The sequence below is a fragment of the Natrix helvetica genome (assembly GCF_964273705.1).
Source record: "Natrix helvetica genome assembly, chromosome: Z".
Classification (NCBI taxonomy): domain Eukaryota; kingdom Metazoa; phylum Chordata; class Lepidosauria; order Squamata; family Natricidae; genus Natrix; species Natrix helvetica.
In genome coordinates, this window is record NC_138554.1 from 43,063,782 (window position 1) to 43,077,076 (window position 13,295).

Consider the following 13,295-nt stretch of genomic DNA (forward strand, 5'->3'; position numbering starts at 1 on the left):
CAAAAGCTGCTGCTTCGGATCGTCCCCATCTCCATGGTGCGTTTCGCTGGAGTAGTCGATGTAGCGGCTCAGCAACGATCGCCTTCTGTCTCAGAAAAACGCTGTAGAAGTTAAGTAGTCTGAGGAAGGCCTGCAGCTCGGTCTGGTTACGTGGTGTGGGGGCGTCCTGGATCGCCTTAATTTTCTTTGAAGTGGGGTGTATTCCCTGACCATCGATTCTATATCCCAGGAATTCTACGCTAGGCACGTTAATTTGGCATTTTTCCTTTTTAAGGCGGAGACCCTTCTCTCTGATTCTGGCCAAAACAGTTCTGACTCTTTTATTTAATTGCTCCTTGTTTGCAGCGGACACCAAGATGTCATCGAAATAGGGGACGACTCCCGGTATCCCTTGCAAAAGCCGTTCCATGACGCTCTGGAACAAACCTGGAGCAACACTCACACCGAATTGCAGCCGGTTGCATTTGAATGCCCCTCTATGCGTCACTATAGTTTGGGCCTCCGCTGTGGCGCTATCTACGGGCAGCTGCTGGTAAGCTTGTGCCATGTCTAATTTAGCAAATACCTTTCCTGGCCCCAATGAGTGCAATAAGTGCTGTACTACAGGCACAGGATACGCGCTTTGTTGTAGCGCGACATTAATTGTGCATTTATAGTCCGCGCAGATGCGGACTGATCTGTCTGGTTTGACTGGGGTCACAATGGGAGTTTCCCAACGCACGTGATCCACCGGCTCAAGGACTCCTTGCTCTACTAATTTATCTATTTCCTTGTCTATTTTTGGGCGGAGTGCAAAAGGCACTCGTCTCGGCTTAAGTCGGATTGGCGCCACTTTGGGGTCTAAATTAAATGATATTGGTTTACCCACATACTTACCAAGACCGGGGCTGAACACATCCTCGAACTCCTTAAAAATCTGTTCAGCGCTGCTGTTTTCCACGGCGTTGATTCCGGTGACTTCTAACCCCAGGGCTTCAAACCAATCAAGCCCCAGAAGGTTCTGTAATGGCGCGCTGGCGATGGTCACGGGCAGCTGGGCTATGATGTCCTTGAAACGGATTTGGAATGTGCCTTGGCCCACGATGGGGACTTGGTTCCCCTGGTAGTCTCGCAGCAGGACGTCTGGAAAGCGTAGTTGGCTCTTTCTGAGGCTAGGGATAGCCTGTTTCATGGATGCCCATGAAATGATCGTCAGGGTCGATCCTGTGTCAACTTCTAGCTCGCAAGGTGAGCCCTCCAAGAGGACTGTGACTCTCAGCCTTTTTGGCCGCTTGGGGCGGACCTGACTTATCGTGGTGAGATACGTTCGCAACTCCTCTCTTTGGGTCAACTCTATCTCAGTATCTGTATCCTGAAAATACTCTCGTTGAGCGTCTTGATAGAACGCTCTTTCAGCTCTTTGTGAGTAATCTCTCTGGGGATACGCTCGCTCAGCTCCTTGTGTGTAATCTCTCTGGGGATACGCTCGCTCAGCTCTTTGGGAATTTTCTCTCTGGGTAAACACTTGTGGATTTCTCTCTGGGCGCCCTTTTTGGTTTCGCCAAGCCCCTGGGTTGGGCTTCTGTTGGCGGTACATGGGTGGCTGCCGTGAGGCAGGGACTTCGCTCCGGCACACTCGTGCGATGTGCCCAAGTTTGTTGCAGTGCGAACAAACAACGTTCCTGAACCTACAAGTAGACCTGGGGTGATTCCCTCCGCAGCTTGCGCAGGGCGGCAAACGGAATCCGGGTCTCCCCCCAGGCCTCATGTGACTGCTCCACATCAGGTGACTGTCCTCGAACTCGGGATCCTCGTAGTCGGGGCTTGTGTCCTCGTAGTGAACTTTGGTGTGTCTTGGCGCTGGCTGGCCAGTGTTGAACCCACGTTGAATTGTCTCCGCTGATCTGTCTGCTGCTTCTGAAGCTCTTGCCTCCTCGAGTACAATCTGTAGGCTTAAATTGGTTTTTGCTAACAGCCGCTTTTGTAGGGAAATGTCTCTCAGCCCGCTAATGAGTCGATCCATAATCTGCTCATCCAGGTCTCTGAATCCACAATGTGTGGCTGCTTTTCGTAGTGCTGCAACGTACTGGTTGATAGATTCTCCCGTCTTCTGGTTCCTCGTGTTGAACGCTTGGCGGCAAACATGGCGGGAAGGTTTTGGCGCGTAATGAGTCTGTAGAGCCTGTTGCAACGCCGCCCATGATACTGCCTGTATTGGAGTAGGCGCGGTGAGGTCTCTGGCCGTGTTGAATACTTCTTTTTCGCAGTAGCCGAGGAAAATGTTTTTCTTCTGGGCGTCGGTGATTCCCGTGTATTCATTCGCTTCGAGAAAACACTCGAAACGAATCATGAAGGCTTCCCATTCATCATTCGCTGGGTCGAATGGAGCGGGGGGAGCATGCATCGCCATCTTCTCTCGTTTGAATTTGCCGCGCTGCGGTGGCTTGAGATGGCTGCCGGAATTTCTACCGAATTCCTGGGCTGGATCAAAGCCGGAGATTCTGGAGGTAGCGTTCTTCGTCCTATCTGTCTCTCAATCCCACCCTCGTCGCTAATGTTAGATCTGGGCAGCGAGAGAACAGACTGCGGACACGAAGTGACTTAACAGCTCTTTATTAGTAGTAGTAGTGATCCAGCTTGCTCTGTGGTCGGAGGGTTCCCCTTTTATAGTACTCGGGTACGCCTCTCGACCAATCAGAGTAATACCTGTTTCCCGCTGTAGCAGCGGACCAGAGAGGAGACTTCCTCCTATATATGTTAATATCTAACACATATATTCTCTGATAACATGTATACATATATTCTCTTATACATATATTCTCTGTATAACATGTATACATATATTCTCTGATTCTCTGATATTCTCTGATTCTCTATAGTCCACAGTGTGAAAGCCTGTTTACTTTGAGAACAGTTTTAGATTTGTTGTGTTGTCCTACTTTTTGCCAGATGTGTTATTACCTTTGGGTATTTTTCTATGATGTACTTTTTCATTGTGTTTATAGAAAAGAAAACTGTGCCTGACCCTTCTCTAACTATAATTTTAATGTAACACCTGTACCTTGATGAATAGGTGAAAAGAGGTACAAGATGCTGTGGGCACCCCTCTATGAGTGTTCAACTTGTATTCATAATACCTTTTTAATGAAACCTGTTGTCCTCATAGGTAATGTTTTCATATAATTGATAGGCCAATATCTAATCAATGGCAAGACCAATATTTCTGTCAACCAGTAATTTAAGAGAGAAGATCTAGCTACATCTTCTTTCTTCCCAAGATATATTTCTGATCACACATTGCAAGATTCATGTTCTTAATTTCTCCCACAAATGTAATAAGCACTTTGTTTTTTCATACATTTCTGTCACTTCTAGCAGGAAAAACCAACTGTTTTCAGAAACCAAAATATTTTGTATATTTACTGGAGAAACCATTAAAAAGTCAATGTCATATTCCAAAGGCAAATACTGGAGTTGCCAAGATGAGACAGTTGCAATCTGCCAGTGAGGATGGGATTCTTACTATTTGGTAGTTAGGATCAGACATGAAAAAACCCACAGCTTTTCATATGCAAAGCCAACCAGAACTGAATCTCCCACAGTACTTTCGGCAAGTGACATTGGAGTGTCAGTAGGTGGTGCTATTGTCAATAGGACTAAGAGCAGTTTCCAAATGACATGAAAGGCCAAAGATCTGTGTATTCAAAAATCATACTTCATAAATTAGAAATTTACTGCCAGCAGAAGAATTTAGTATTCCAAGATATTTGGCTTCCAGTGCAGAAGGATAGTTCCATGCTTCTCATAATTAGCTGAAGCCGAACAATAATTGTATAATAAACAGGCATAAGAGTAAGCAGACATGATTAATTTACATTATTTATTTCAGGTATAGATACCAGGTGTTGTTTTTAATATACAAAGATCTACCCCATGACTACAACTCACATCATTTTATAATATCACTGGGATATATAGGCAATCCTTGAGATACGACTCTAATGCAGCCTGCTCATTTGGGCACATGTCATGACAGCCATTAAGCAAAATGGCTTCCCTTCACAACCCCCATCCCTACTCTTTCTAATGCAGTCATTAAACAAACGTGCGGGTCATTAAACAAAGTATAGGCTGCGTCAGGGATGGGGGAGGCGTGATACAGGCCCAGGATCACCTCCCCAGCCTTCCAAGATGCAGAGATAAGTCCAATGAGTGATGGATGTGTGGGAGCAGGCCTAAGGATTGCAGGATCTTGGTGGGGCAGAATATGGGAGACAGAAGTGAGGGGATCCTTGTGGTTGTTCATAAAGGCGAATGACTGCAGGGCAGTACAGCCACCATAACTTTGAAATGGGGTGATATGTAGCTATTGGGGTAGGAAGTCTGTCTTAACTTTGAATGGCCATTAATAGCTGGTCATACTTCAACCGCTACCTGTATTCAGGAAAGTAAAATTCACATTCTGCTTTAAACTTTCTTGTATCATGTGAACGTAAAATGCTTATGCATCTACCACTCTTAATGAAACCAATGAAGAAAATAGAGACTGTTGCAAAAAAAAAAGGTGTTAACAAAATTATTTCATTCAGAGAGACATAATCTATATTTTATAGCTGGAAAATAAAACTATTTCATATTGGCAGAATGAATAAACCCAGCCTCTGCAAATGCCAAGTTTGTACTTCCAACTTTCTGGAACAATGTAAATGGGTATCAGTACTCATGGATGCCTCTGTTTCATGTTCTACAGAGATAAATGGATAGTGCATGAACTAAGCTTAATTAAACCTGAGATGAAGGATGAAGGAGTTATGACCTTTTACATTATCTTTCCATGATCTTCCACAGCCAGTCAGTTTGTCAGTTTTCAAAATTTGATTATTTTGCCTCATGTTTTTCCCCCCTTTGGAAAGTTGATTGCTCTTAATGCTTTTTTAACAATAAGTATCTACATTTTGTCTGTAAGGAAACTATTCAAATTAACCAATTTTTCCTTTTTATTACTTTAGTATGAGCCTCATTTAATATTATTCAATAACGAAATTTACATACTATTCTTAAAAGTCGTATGACACGTTTCAATCCCTCTCATCCCATTTAAATACCATTATCAGTCTAGTTACTCTATGCATCTAATGAAAAGAATGGCAGCTCACCAAATCGTATGCCTTTTAATAACATTTGATAGTCAGAAAAGGTGCTACCCAATTCCTGTTTTGTTGATTTCAAAATCAGAATTTGAGAAGGATTAGAATTATCAATTTATCTAGTTATCTGGTAAATTTATAGCTACCCATTTCATCTACATAACTCTGTGCAATATACAAAGTTAAGTACGTAATACAAATTGACTTTGGCACATATCTTAAGTAACATAACATATCATTTAATTTTAGGAAGAAGATATAGAACAATGCTGATAACTCTACCATAAGGATTTTTTAAAAAAATGTGCATTCTTGACTCTTGGCAGCTGCGAGGACAAGTTCCTGCAGTTTTCTTGGCAAGAGTTTTCAGAAGTGGTTCACCACTCATTTTCTTAGGGCTGAGAGGGAGCGCATGACTGACCTAATGTCACTCAACTGGCTTTGTGCCTAAGATAGAACTAGTCTTTTAGTTTCTAGCCCAGTGTCTTTAACCACTACATAAAACTGGCATTTATCTCATAATGATCACCAAATTATAACCAAATCTTATATATTAGTGTAGTTCTGTTAGCTGATGCACTTGTCTTATTTCTTATCCCAACACTACAAATAAATAAATATATTTCGTAATCCATATTGTACAATGCCTTATTTCTTTTCTGATGTAGTTCTTTCTTTTCTGACAAGCTCTCATATTCAGTTTTAAAAAATTTACTGGAGCTTTTGAATTATGTGTTGCTGTATTTTTATGTACATGCCCAGACTAAAATGAAAAAATAAACAGATGTCTGCTTTGTCAAGGAAAGGAATCAAAATATCATACTCACAGTAGGAATGATGCATTTTTGGAGTTGGGAGTGAATTAACTTAGATTAGTTAACCATCCTATATATTTTAAGTAACTTTCTTGTGGTGCATTTATCTTCATTTATATATTTGCATGGACTTGCCATACGACATATGGATAAGGCTAGTGATGCTTTATCTACGTTCATACAACCTTCTGAGGCAAATTTTGCTTAACTATGGTTTATTGAATAAATTACAATTGGCTAGGGTCATGCTAAACTACAAATTAGCTGATAATATCTTGGCTGAGAAGTCCTGGATTTCAGTTCTGAGGTTAAATGTAGTTTAATGCTGCGTTAGTATAATATACAGTGCAATCACATAGTAAACTGATTTATTCACGCTTGGCTCTTTAGTTAAAATCTTAAAGCACACATTATAGATGGCGTTAGGTTAAGGGATGCATGTGACGGGAGTGTACATCTGATTTACGAGAATACAAGTAGTTAGGATTCTGCAAACACTTAAATGGGAACATTTTACCAGTTGCTGCTCGGATAAGATCATATTTTCCTGGGACAAAAGTTAAGCTTTAGTTTTTTGAAATATATCTCCGTTTGGGACAGAAGAGTTAAAACACGAATCTAACTTAGTTCCTAAGCAGGTAGAGCTTAGGCAAACGACAACTGGACTACAACCTAGTGAATATAGACGCGTAACTGCAACGGAAAAACCAAGCTGTAGGTGAGTATGAAATTGTACGTGCGCAACGATCGGGCTTCCAAAAGCAAAATGGGATGGGGTTGAATACAGTATCTGCAGCCAAGAATTATTTCCCGGGATCAGGAGCCAAGTGAACCGAAATGAATTAAAGATGCGGGTCTTTTAAGGGATTTTTATAGCTCCCCAACCGAGAATGTGTAAGCAAACGCGTTGTGTGGTTAGCTAGCCTTCCGAGAAAGGAGTGTGCGCGTTTTTCTCTCTACGTGGGGCCCATTGCCAAAGCACTTGTCCATACATTGAAGGGTTAAAGCCATCAGGTACTGGGTGGGGCTGAGGGGCGTGACTTCAATTTACTCCGTCCTTCCCAGCTGTGAAGTCTTTAACCAGTCACTCGTAGAGTAGCTCTTAACTTGCATATACCTGTCTAGCTTTCCTCGGTCACGTTCCCTCGCTCTGGGTTCCCCGAGGACTGCCTCACTTCTTCGGATTCTGGATTTTGCTTCGGAGACCGCAACACGTTTTCCTGACAAACCAATGTGGAAAAACCTGCTGGAGGACCGCTGCTTCCACCAGCAAGTTTAAACCAGTATGTAACTCAATTTCTTTTCCTCTCGGTTTCTTTCCCTTGCCTTTTCTTTCGTGCTAGAAAACTAGTCCGCGTTCAAAGATGCTGAACTTACGGAAGACCCAAACTTCCTACTAAGTAAAAGACAGGGACGTGCACAACGAAGGGTACAGGTGGATAAAACTGTAAGAAACGTTCATTTGGCCTCTACTCTTTCGTTACAAACTCTCTAAACTTTTGGCAGATACTTCAGTTTGGAGTTCCTTGTCGTGTCCTTTATTCCCTGTATAAAAAAAAACTTCAAAAAGAAAAAAAATATTTCTATTTCATGAGATACTCAGAACAATGGAGCAAATTAAATTTACGCGCACGTTTTGCTCCAGTACAAGTCCCGTTGAATGGAGTATGACTTCTCATTGAGAAAGCATAGATACCTTTTCCAATTAAAATAACTGAAATAAACAATGATTACAGAGAAAGCAGGGTTTGTGTAATTGGAATCAACTGTATTAGGAAATTAATACAATCACTTTTCTTTATATTTCAGTATGAAAGTATAATTATTTTTGTCTATTTGAATTTAATATTCTCCAGGTAAGTACATATGGAATTGCAGTCTTATTGAGCTATACGTTTTGTTGCATAAAAGTGACTTAAGAATTGTGGCTTTATGTGTGTTTAATCTAAGAATACAACTCAGATTTAAATTTTTAAATATTGCTGAAAAAAGAGAAGGACCAATAATGTACTACTATAATGTAAGGAGATTATTAATAAGCTCATTTTAAACCTTGATTTCAACTCAGAAAAGGCTGGGTTAGGACTTGGCTAGGTGTGAATATATTTCAAAGTTGTTAACCTTTAAAGCATCACTAAAGTGATAAAAGTGGTTTACTGCAAGTACTAGTCCAGCAGCCAGATGCAACAAAATTCTTTCAAAAATAATCACATTTCAGAATGATATCAATAAAGAAATATTGATATCACTATATATAGATATAGATGGAACTTGATTCAGAACGGTGTAGATTTTATGAATGAGTTTGGGTTGTTCCTTTAAAATAAGAAATCCATGTTTAAAATTACATTTAAAAGGCTTGATTTAATTACTGTCCCTAGCTCAAGGCCAATGATAAAACGTAATCTCAAACTGGAGCAGCTGTGCGCTACTACATGCAGTCTTTCATTATAAGAAACTAGGCTGCAGGTGGTTTTAAAGCTGATATTATTGGTGATTCTCTTTCATTGTATTATTAAAAGCATTCTGATTTTAGGAACTGGTTTCTGACATAGTGTCTGGCTTTGGAATTGGGAGAACTCGCCTAGCATTACGATTCTGTTTTCATTACCAAGATTTATATCCTAATAATCTTACAATTTCACAAATTATATTAACTGGAGTACCCTTTAAAAATACTTGGTGATACACCCCCCCAGGTGCTGGATCTTTTTCCTTGAAAATGTTTAGCAAAATGTTTTCAAGGAAAAAAATCAAGAAAGTCCAGTTGCCTTTTGGAACATTGGAACAATGGAAATTTTGCATTGAAGTGTTACAGCAATGAAGGTTTTACAAAAACCTTGTAAATTTGCACAAAAACATGCGAATTTCTGAGACTGCTTCATGACCACGATAGTGAAATGGTTAGAAAAAGGAAATGGAAAAGAAACTTTTTTCCCTCCTTTTTTATGATTAAAAAATTTATGATAAGCAATCTTGGGGGAAACTGGAAATCTACACATTTAGTAGATTGTTAGCCTTCAGTTGATCTAATATATTGCCAAAATGCATTTATTCCCCTTCCCCTTTCCCTTTCATTATCCATTGCTTTTGCCTGAGGTAAATGGAAATTGCGTAACAGTACAAGCTGTATTCTCCATGAGTACTCAATATTAACTGTATCTAGGCTCTGATATATCTTTGATATACATACATACATACATACATACATACATACATACATACATACACACACACACACACACACACGGGCACATGCGCGCACACACACGCACGGGCACACACGCACGGGCACACACACACACACATATATATATATATCTCAAGCATTGCATCATATATATATATATATATATGATGCAATGCTGCAATCCCTTAAGCTGGATTTCCATAATTCAAAGGGAAAAAAGACCTCCCTATTTCTCATCACTCTGTCTTTATGAAAAAAAATTGCACCTTTTTGGTATCTCTTCCTCACACCTGAATGGTAATTATCTATGGAGATTTTCAATCATCCAGGTTATTGTTGTTTCCCATCTATCTTTGGCTGAAACATCCTAGTAGATGTGCCCATGCATTTATCCTGTTTGTTGTCCTGATGTTTCCTTCATGGAGCTTGGCATGAGGCTGCTGGAGTGTCCTCTTTGCTAACTTTGCATTGTGGTATGGCTGCTGGAGTGAACAAGAGAAATCCAGAAAATTGAGAGCCATTGTGCGTGTTCAATTCTCAATGGGTACCTATAAAATATTTACTTATATTACAACTGATCAGTGTAGATTTGTGGACTACCTATGGGATCGTTTGTGGGGGAGATGGCTGCGTCTAAGTAATTATTGTATATCTAAATGGCAGACATGCTTCTGTGTAGTGAGTGAAGCAAACCTTCAGATAGTCATGCCATGGGTGAAGGCTATCATCTATTTTTAATTTTATCTCCCCCTTTAAAAAAAACCAAGACTTGTTACTTTTTGGAAATCATATATGATCCCATCAAGGATGTTTTGTGTGCATTATTTTTATTCATTTATTAAACTTTATGTTGTCCATTTCTCTACCATCCCATTTTACAAGCATATTCTAACGCTTAATCAGTCCAGCAGTATTTATATATTAGAACATTCAGAGACTGGAAAACCAGTGGTTTACTTTTGGCAAAGAAGGTGAACTAGATATTTCCTGACTGACTGTTCACTTTTTAAATAGCAAATTACGCCAATTTTCTTTGAATAAAAGTTTTTCTTGAAATGTATCAATTAATTGTATTAGACTAACAAACCAGCTCCCAGACTAACATTGAACTAACAAAGGAAAAAAACTTGGATTTCTCAAACCCTGATGATTCTTTAGCAAACTTGGTAAGAAGTTCTATCGCATGCATATTTCCCATCATGCTAATATTAAACTGGCAATAACTCTGTTGGTGTGGAACAATGTTCACCTTGGTAATGAATAACGTTTCCCTTCCTTAAACTTTTCAAGAATTAATGTTAAAATTTAATGTAGTTTTTTTCTGCACACGCTAGTTTTTTTCTTTTTCTTTTTTCGTTTCTGTTATAATTTTGCATCAGTGAGATTAAAAACAATTTCGTTGTATTTAGGTACAATGACAATAAAGATTATACTTATAGATTTACCTAGAAATAATCCCATTGATCTTAACTTTGAGCTTAAGTTTTATAGCTGAATTGTATGAGAGTCCCAGCGATTAGAGTTAAGATATGGAATAGGCTGTTGGATTTTATGCATAGATCCTCTAGGGATTTACTTTCTAATCTTTAGCAAGTCACATTTTCTGAGCAATCTCTAAGAATAGTTGAACTTCAAAAATAGAAAAATTAGTTTAGTGTATTAAAATATATTGCTATCACATAAAGTTTGTACCTCTCCAGCTGGTATTGTGCTTTAATCAGAATTACAATATGGTATTTGCGCAACAAGTTGCAGGTGTTCACATTTTCATTGTGTTGGAGAAGCGAAAGTAAAATTGAAAGAAGGTAAGTTGTTCATTTAGTGAAATTTCCTTAATTGTAGACATTGCGTTATCGCATTCAGAAGTAATTTATTTGTAAAGCAAAGCTGTCTATGATGCAAGAAAATTCTGATGAGCCTCTTTCATGCATACATGCACGCACGCACACATGCACACATGAACGTACACATGCACACACACACACGCACGTACACACAATACATATATATTCTATGTATTCTATGAATACATAGAAGCAAATTTGTTCAGTTGTTTAGAAGGAAAAAACATTTTCATCATTGGGCCATTTTCACAGCAAAAATAAGACTCTGCTACATGCACAATCCACATTAGGCACTTTCACATATAATGTTATAATTCCACAAATAATGTTATGTACTTCTGGATAAGCCTTGAATGAAAACAGAGTGTGTATGTGGGTACCTACTATTACCTATTCCAGCATAAAATTCAAAAGGATTTAAAAATAAACGAGTTTCTTTTTCTTTGACAGACCAGCTTAAATCTCACAATGCTATGGCCTGTAATATTTTTATTTATGTTTTTTTGAAGTCAAGAAGTATTGTTATTATTTTTATGCGTATTTAGTAATGACCCACTTTTTAAAAGGTAATTTATTTTTTCCATTCCAAAGCAATTTCTATTAGCAACAGCAATAGCACTTAGACTTATATACTGCTTTTCAGTGCTTTACAGCCCTCTCTAAGTGGTTTACAGAATCAGCCTATTGCCCCCAACAATTTGGGTCCTCATTTTACCCACCTTGAAGGATGAGTCAACCTTGAGCCTGGTGGGATTTGAACCACCAAATTACAGTCAGCCAGCAGTCAGCGGAAGTACCCTGCAGTACTGCACTTTAACCATTGTACCACAGAGGCTCATTCATTTCCATTATTCATTTCATTTAATGATAAAACCTTATCATTTCTTTCTAAGCCATAAGAATCATAGTTGTTGTTGCTATATATAGCTTCCATCTTTCATATATTTCAAATGCATTTTTTTTCAATAATGCCCATTTAAAATTAATTGTCCAAAGTTTTACTTTGAAACTATGTAATAAAAATTAGGTGAAATGTAGCAAAGTCAAGATGATGGACAAATGTTTCAGGTTGGTTCACTCATCAAAGCAATGTTGAAAAAGCATTCCATACAGAGTCTAGATAATGCAGAGTTTGGCTGACAAGTTACTATGTACTCTTAAGTGAATTGCTTTGGCACGTTTCTAAAACTGAACTAAACTGAACATTTTAAATGGAGGTTGCAATGCCAATTGCTAGATACACAAGTCTTTGGCTATATAGATTTTTAATGTATCAGTTTGGTCGTATGGATAGTGCTTTGGATGCTTTTACAGTTATTTTTATAACTGTATAAATGTGGATGCTTTAAGAGAGAGACAAATTGATGTCTTCAAAGCAGGCAACTTGGTGCAAGGTAATTGCAGTGAAATGAAAACAGGCAAACTGAACCAAGAACAACAAATCACCTAAGTACTTATAAAACAGGAAACAAGAAGCTTTATGCATGTTTATATAGATTATACAGTTGGATCAGGGGTGGGTTGCTGCCGGTTATATACTGGTTCGCAACCCCCGCGTGCATGCACTATTCAATGTAAATTGATCTTTCTGCATCCACAGAACAATTTACAGTGAACTGCACACGCGCAGTCACTAAAATAAAAAATGGTGGCAGACCAGTGGTGGTGAGGGAACCAGTTCGGGAGCGGGCAAGCCTGGGTCGCTGCCACTTCTGCGACCCAGGCCTGAATTCCACTACCGGTTTGGCCAAACCGAGAGCAACCCATCTCTGATTTGGATCCAGAAGTTTAAAAAATACTCCAAATTCAAATAGACATGTATAGGATTCCAATCTTGGTTATTTGAAGAGACATGGTGAACATTTTTAAATTTTTCTCTGTTAGTATCACTCCGGATTCAGCCTCCGAACAGAGTCCTGATCTTATTTTTTGGCAAAGTCATATTTTCTCCTTTTTAATCAGGGCCAAGTAGATTTTAATCTAGTATGTTTTTTTTATTTGAACCTCCAAATATCATGAGTAGGAAGCACACATCTAGAATTGAATTTGAGCACAGGAACTTTTCTGAACACATGAATAAAGGTTATGGTGCTTCTGCACAAAGAGTCTTCCTGTTTATACCAACTATTCTCCAATATGGCAACGAAGAGGCGAAAGTAGCAGATAAATTTTAATTTCAAGTTGCACATTTATTTTTTGTTGATTTATGGAGAGGATGGGTATCTAGGCGGTCGCAATTGGAAGATGAAGCTGCTTGGATGCCTTTAAAACAATACTCAATTTTAAAAAATATTTGTTGACAAAAATTGGAAATTTGTAA

The 13,295-nt window shown here is 38.9% G+C and overlaps 1 protein-coding gene across 1 annotated transcript in view; it reads left to right on the top strand.

Moving 5' to 3' along the window:
• Positions 1–6,465: 6,465 nt before the first annotated feature.
• Positions 6,466–13,295, top strand: part of SP6 (Sp6 transcription factor) — a 32,075-nt gene continuing 25,245 nt past the window's right edge. The window contains exons 1-2 of the mRNA XM_081970999.1: positions 6,466–6,659; positions 7,067–7,224. The gene's annotated coding sequence lies outside the window, so the exon portion shown is untranslated. The remainder of the gene's footprint in view (positions 6,660–7,066; positions 7,225–13,295) is intronic.